Source organism: Cynara cardunculus (assembly GCF_001531365.2).
Source record: "Cynara cardunculus var. scolymus isolate 2C chromosome LG 1, CcrdV1, whole genome shotgun sequence".
In the NCBI taxonomy this organism is placed as follows: Eukaryota; Viridiplantae; Streptophyta; class Magnoliopsida; order Asterales; family Asteraceae; genus Cynara; species Cynara cardunculus.
The window spans coordinates 28,223,365-28,230,964 of NC_037528.1; positions in this window are offsets into that span (position 1 = coordinate 28,223,365).

Consider the following 7,600-nt stretch of genomic DNA (forward strand, 5'->3'; position numbering starts at 1 on the left):
AATATTACTTTTAAGATTTTTAGAGGATCTAAAGGTATTCTCAAGAGTTTTGTTGGATTTAATACCAGGTTTGTTACCAAATTCTGAGAAACCTAGACCTCTTCTGCCCATATTAACTTTTATCTTTTTGTAAACATTTTGAGCCTCTTGAAATTTTCTAATTTTGAGCTCTCTGTGAAGAACGTCTTGGTGCAAAAATTCTCTTTCTTTTTGGAAGAATTCTTTGACAGAAGTAACATTACACTTCTCATGCTCCAACTTCCTTAACTCATCCACCTTATTTTTTTAAATCTTTTTGAACCTCGGCAAAYTTTTYCTTTGAAGAATTTTCCAAATTTATAAACTTTGTTTGAGCTTCTTCGAACATTTTGAAAAATTTGTTTCTTTCCTCCGTGAGAAGAATGACTTCTTTTTCACAAAGAAAAAGTTTTTCGTTTAGTTTGAAATGCTCCAAATGACATGAATCGAGGTTATCGATGATCTCTGTGTATAGATCAAGTGATTTAGTAGAGTAAGAAGTAGAAACCATGGTCATTTCTTTTAGAGGAGTCAGAGTCGATATTAGCCATCCTACAGAAGAGCTCATCCTCTGTGTCTGAGTCTTCCCAATCAAGGAGACCCTTCTGTTAATCTTCATCAGAGGATTCATCAGTTACTAACTCACTCGATTGAGCTAGTAGAGACTTCTGCTGATAGTAGTYARCCTTCTTTTTGTAGAAGGCTGCATCTCTAGGACCCCTCTGTGGAGCCTTTGGCACTTTTTACCAGCAATCTGCAGCAAAGTGGCCTGGCTTGCCACATCTAAAGCATCCTTCCTTCGACTCTTCCTTCTTCTACTCCGATACCTTCTGCGAGGGCTTCTGCTCCTTCTCACCTACATCCGATCTACCTCTTCTGTGAAGTTTCTACTGTTGAAACTTTTGTATTCCTTCCTCTCACCACCCTTTCTGAATTCTCTGGTGATCAAGGCCAGAGTTTTCATCATCTCCTTCATCGAGACTTCTTCATCAGAACTTTCATCACTCTCTGCTATCAGTACCTTCTTCTTCTTCTCCTTCTATTCCTTCTGTGATCCTTTCCCTTTTCCAGAGCTGCCATCCTCTGTAACTAGAGCAAGTGGACCACCATAGTTCTTTTTCATTTGTAGAACTTGAGGCTCTTGACTTTTAAGAGAGCCAAATAAGTCAGCCAGAGTCCACATTTCCAAATCTAAGGTGGCCTTCATGGACATGGTTAGGTGCATCCATTCAACTCCAAGGCTTTTCAAGAACAGAGAGTTGTTGTCCTCTGCCGTTCTCATTACTCCATACCTTTTGCAATTGCTAATAAGGGTGTTTAGTCTAGAGTATGTGTCCGACAAGGATTCACCCTCTTTCGCCTTGAAGCTGTGGTATTCGTCAATGCAAATTACTCGATTGTTCTTGAATGTTTTCTTACCTCCTTCAATCTGTTTTTCTAATTCTGCCCAAATATCCATGGACAATTGACAATGATCGATACATTTGAAGATTTCGTGAGGTATTGCCATGATTAACAACCGTTTGCATTTGATGCTCAAATCAACCAGTATTTTGTCCTCATCACTCCAGTTAGCAACAGGTCTTGGCTCGTAATGTTCAGCAATTTCAGGGGTTGTGCCAGTAGCAGGAACTCTTGKAATTAAGTTCATTGGCACATAAGGAGGATTGTAAAGAAATTCACATATCCTTGGGTGAATTCCTTCCAAAATAAGAAGAGGCGGTTTAGCCGCCTTTCTTTTTTTAGAAAGGGGTATATAAGGAGGGGTGAGACCCTCATACTCTTATTTCTTGCCATTTTGAACTTAGAGTGAATTCTAAAAGGAAGAGTTGATCGGATTGATTTCTAACTGAATTTCAAGAAGTTGATTTTAAAAAGTTGTTGATCCCAGATCTCTCAATAACACTAATAATCTAGTTACAAATAACCAAATTATAGTGATTTTATGAAGGAAGTTATGAAGACTCGAGAAGAAAAATAAGAATATTTATGAACAGTCTTGAGCTTCAAAAGTGTCACTTTATAAACTTAGAAACGTAAAAGCAATTTGTAAAAGCGACTATTTTTACAATAGGTCTAATCACCTATTTATACTAATCAGCTAATAAGAAGATAACTATATAATGCTACTTTCTAGCAAATCTTCTATTAACATATGAGGTTTATCTTTTATATGGATAAGCGTTAATATTATGATAAACTCAAATTCCAGCTGTTGACTTGTCATCTCCAGCTGTCATTCATGATATGATGATTTCATCCTTATCTTCGAATCTTCATTGCATGCTTGGATGAATTGCTGGAAAATCTTCTAAGTGTTGATAACTAGAGGATCGATGAGAATGCTCTTTCCATCGCATTCTTGGACTGTCCATCGGTCCTCTGGTTGAACTCCAGACTTAGTCGTTTCTGCTTTGATGTCTTCATTGGTCTTCTGGTTCTTCATCACTTATTGTTTTTCATTACTTTTTACATTATCAATTGAGAGGTTTAACAATCTCCCCCTAAGTAATGAAATAACAAACATAGTCTAGTCTAGACACACTTGTGAAGAACATAAACTAATCTAGTAGAAAAACATCAAATCACAAATTTTCATTGGATGATGAAATTTCTTACAATACTTGGATCAAAATACATCAAGGCAAAACAAACAAACAATTTTAACTCATCACGAGCTACCTGAATATATTTCTCTGAAGCACAGGAGCAGTCTTCCATATGCGATGACTATCGATATCTCATGAATGAGCTGACTCCCTACTTCCCTCGGCACATGGTTTCTGCCCAGTCTTTCTCTAATAATTTTTTGAAACCATTCAAGTGTATCCGATGAATACTTGAAGGCTTCAGTCAGTCTGAAGAATTTTTTAACCCCGAACTCATTCTTGTAAACAAGTCCAAGTTTGGGTTGAGTTAGAACTGAGGCAGATCGTTTCTCCTGTGGGCCCTGTAAGTCTTCGTTTGGAGGAGCGCATGATAGTCTTTCAATGCCTAGCCTAAAAGCAATTTCAAAATCACTCTTGGCTCTGTGTTTCACCAAGGATTCCATTGTCTTCACTATTGCTTGGTTTGCCATTCCAAATCTTATGTCGTGATCATGCCTTTGAGCTATGTAAGCATATAACTCAATCAAGTCGTATGGGTTGAGATTGATGAGGTCGTTTTCGTTGAACACGCTAACTAGCCCATGCGCTCTCTCCACGGTGAACTCGATGTATCAGATAGCTCGGTTGGCAAATATCTTTACTTTCAAGTCTGTGACCCTCCTTATCCCATCATTCGAAAAGATAGCCTGGGGTGCTTGTGTAGTCTGTCTGATGAATCGATGGTGTAAGAGGTCCATAGACTCAGGCGATAAGATTGGAGGGTTGGTGGACTAACTCTCATCGTGGTCTTGGTACATATATTGATGGATGTTTTCCATCATGACTGGTTCCCTGGGCAGCAGTTGAGGATGTCTCCTCATCGACTCCATGCTTTGTATGATTTCATCTACCAGGCCCTGTGGAGGTTGCCTTGAAGAAGAGGGAGTATCCGCATGCACCACGAGTTGATAGGTTAAGGGTTGTGTATCGGTTGGGGGTTGTGTTTTGGTTTGGGTTTGTGTATGGGTAGAGGGTATGGTTTCTTCGGTTGGCTCCGTTTCATGGGCTTGGGTGGTTTCTGGTGCATGGGTTTCTGTTGGGGTTTGTGGTTGTTGGGGTGATGGTTGGTTTGTTATAGGTTCTGGTTGTGTTGAAAGGGTGAAGGGTTGAGTTGTGCGAGGTGTTGGTGAAGGGGTTAAAGGTATGTTTGTTGTGGGTGAGGAAGTGAAAGTTTGGTTTGTTTCTGTTGGTGGTGTGGTTGGCTATTCATCGGTTGATGAACTCAACACGATGGGTTTTGGGGTTGTAGCTAAGGGAACATGTATATTTTGTGCATCATCAGAGGGAAAAGTCTCTGGTTCCCTCGCTTGGGTTTGTTCGATAGAGGGTGGTTGTTGTGATGGTGATGGTTGTTGTGGTGCAACGGATTCGGTGTGTTGTGTAGCCGCCACCTCTTTCTCCCCCTCATGAGGTCTAAGACCTTGATCATCGGGGTCTGGATCATCATGTCTTCTTCATTTTAAGGGGCGGCTGGATGAGCAGGAGGCTCTAGATCTGTTCTTCATCCACAATCGAATGAGGTCAGCGAGAGTACGCACCCGATCCTTGTTGCGTCGTTGTTCCATGGTGCGAAAGAGAGTGTTTGTTCGGTCTTGCTGTTGTAGAAGACTCTTCCTCAGTGCTATGGTAGGTTCAACGGATCGGGCGGTAAACTTTGCACTGATCTCATTGAAGGATGAGATGAGTGCCTTGGACAGAGCCCGAAGATCGGCTCTGGTGGAAAAATCTGTGCTTGTAGTTGGTGGTGGTGGCACAGAGGGTGTAGCGGATGTTGGAGGATGGGGAAGGTTTGCAATGAGATTCCTCACCTCTGCAGTGAAGGAGGAGAATGCTTCATCAAAGGATGGGTCTGCAGAGGGAGGTGGGGGTTGACTTGGTTGTGGGTAGTTGGGTGAAGGTGGTTTGTATGGTGGCCATTTGGATGGTGAGTGTTGCGAGGGTTTCATCGAGTGATGAAGTGGATGGTTTGTAGTTGGGTAATGATGTAGGTGAGGTTTTCATCGGCCTCAGTTGTCTGAGCCGTGAGGGTTGCGATGGATTGGATGAGCACTTGGTTTCTTTGGGTGGCTAGGGAGGATGTGGTATTGTGGTGTTGGGTGACAGTTTGTTGAAGCATTTGTAGGCGGGTTGTGTTGGCTTGGGTTTGGGTTTCTATTTGGGCGAGATGGTGTTGGAGGATTGCAAGGGATTGGTGGAGGTCTGAGGTATCGGTTGAGGGTTGGTTGTCCACTATCCCTTGTATGAGGAGTTTAAGGTCATCCAAGGACCGCGTCACTGTATCGATATAGGCTTGGAACTCTGCCTTTGTGACCAGATTGGCTTGTTGGGTAACTCCTGCAGCAACGGATGCTGTAGGTTGTGCCTCTGTTCCTTAGGCGCCTTCTTGGCCCTATGCGAATGTAGGCCTCGAAGTACTTCCATCACGTCCTTGATAGCCCTCGATAGAAGAGCTATCTTGTGATGTTGCGACATCCTCGTCCTCTTCCTCAGATGAATAAGTGAAGTGGATGTGTGTCCCCTTCGGTAGATCAAATACCGAGGGGGGTTGTGCACGAATGAAAGATCACTCTGAAGGATCTATGGGTTCAACGTTACAAGCAACACATGGTTCTGTGTGTGTGATGGGATGTGGAAAACCCTGAGGCGAAGGGGCTCTTATCTCTTCATCACCTCTCTGTTGAGAGAGGGGTGATGGTAAACGTGGTTCCTCGGTTTGTCCATCTCTAGAGACCCGAAGAATGGCCTCTGGATGGCTGGCTGGGGTTGGGGTAGGACTGGGTCGTCCTTTTTCAATACCCCTTTGGCTTTGATCGCCAGGGGTAGAAGATGTGGTTGCCCTTTGGGTAGTAGGGGGAGGAATAGTATGAGGAAGGCCGGGGGAAGCACGAGTAGCATCATCATCATCATCATGATCATCATCTTCATCATTCGATGAAGATGACGCTTGTGCTCCCTCGCTTGGAGGGGGGGCCGGCTCTAAATGGTCCGGGGTAGCTGCCCTTGGTTCTTTGGATAGCATGGAGCGTTCATAGGTCTGGCGTATCTCATTTGTCGATAGTATGACAGAGAGCATAGCCCAGGACAGCGGTCGATGGATGCTGTATCCCTCCTTCGAGAGGGTTGGTCGGTGTCCTTGCATCTTGTAGACCGGGGTGAAAGGCTCCGTGGCAGGTAGACCATGCTTCCTCATCGCGTCCCCAATGAAGAGGGCGAGGAAGCGGGGAAAGAGAACTGCAGAGAGGGGCTTTCCTGCGGCTTGAAGTTTGCATTTTTTCATCACGGGCGCATGAATCTCGTTGTAAATGTGGAAGGCGTAGCCGAGATTTAAATTGAAGAATAGCCCATACATGATTGTCATTATGTTGAGGTTCCCTTGGTCTAGGGAACCCAGCTTGCAAGTAAGGGATCGGTTTAGTATGGAGAAGAACAAATTCCACATTGGCGGGAGGGATTGTCTTTTGAAGTCTGAAACATTGCGTAGGTCACGGTTGTAACCTAGCATCTTTACGAACCGAAGGATGTCGTTGGAGGTTGGTGGTCTGGTGGGAATGCATAACACCCTAGAAACTTTAGCTCGTGATATCTTTAGCGAGTATATCATGTCATTTGGGCGTCCATATCCCCCAATATACCGTGACTGGCGGGATGAAATTCGCAGGTTTACCAGTATTGTTGTATGTACTTTAATGGTACGCCAGTGTCCACTAGAGTGAGAGTGGGGAGGAGGATGCAGTTCTTGAAGAACTCTATTATTATTGCAAAACGGTCGTCGAATAAGATGTTGCGTATTTCAAGTGCGCGGCTGTTAGCGCCTGTTGATTGTACTTGGCTATCGTTATTGTTGGATTCATGTGAAGCGGAGGAGGCCATTTTTGTGGAAGTTGCAGATTTTTTGTTCGTCGGAGTCTTGTTGCAGGTTTTCAATGCGTAAAGAAAGGATGAATGTGGAAGAAGCGTATTTATAGGTGAGTTGAGGGTGGGGGTGGGGGGGGGGGGTGAGGGTGGGGGGTGGTAAAGGAAACGTTTTCTAGATTATTAAAATATAATAATCATGAAAAGTTTTGGCGGTTTAAGTATTGGTGATATGATTTAAAGAACGTGAGCCGTCTTGATAGTACGTGCTATTAATGAATTTGACACGTGTCAAGTTGGGGTTAGGAAAGATGAAAAAATTGAAACGGCTCATGGGAAATAGCCTGTATGGTGTCAGGCGCGTAGTAGTATGACGTCGTGCATTATTTGAAATAGAGATTTATTCCAAATAATATCTTGGTGAAGACGTTTCCCAAAAATATTTTGAATTTAAAATCTCATCTAATTGTAAGATTAATACTAGTTATGAAGTTTTGGTCTTCTAAAAACCCATGTTATATAGTTTTTAGTCACAAAAGCTGCAATTTTGTATAATCTTGAAAATGGTTTTCAATTTAGATGAGTTTGAGTGTAAAATTTATTGTCATGGAACAAGAGGAGCTCTGGTTAGCATGACCCATTGGGTGAGGAGCCAGAGGAGTTCTGGTTTAACATCAATGAAGTTCATATATGTATTATTGGATTTGCATGATTTAGAAGCTTTGGTTATCAAACCAGAGGCTCTTGTTAAGTTTGGCAATCCATTATGTAGAACCAGAGGAGTTCTGGTTAAATACATATATATCATTTTAAGAGGCCAGAGGCTCTGGATAATAGAACCAGAGGCTCTGGATGGAAAATGCAAATGCACAAAATGAGAAAGGTGAAAAAGTTTGCTCCCCCTCAAGTGATGCATGTGGATGGATGTTGAAAGTACCAAAAACTCCCCCTTACATAGATAAAACTTAAGAAAATTGGGGACAGAGGCTCTGGTCTATCCAACCAGAGGCTCTGTTTTGAAAGATGAGAAAAAAAAATGCTAAATGGAAGTGTAGAGAGGTATTTGAGACTAGAGGGGCGCT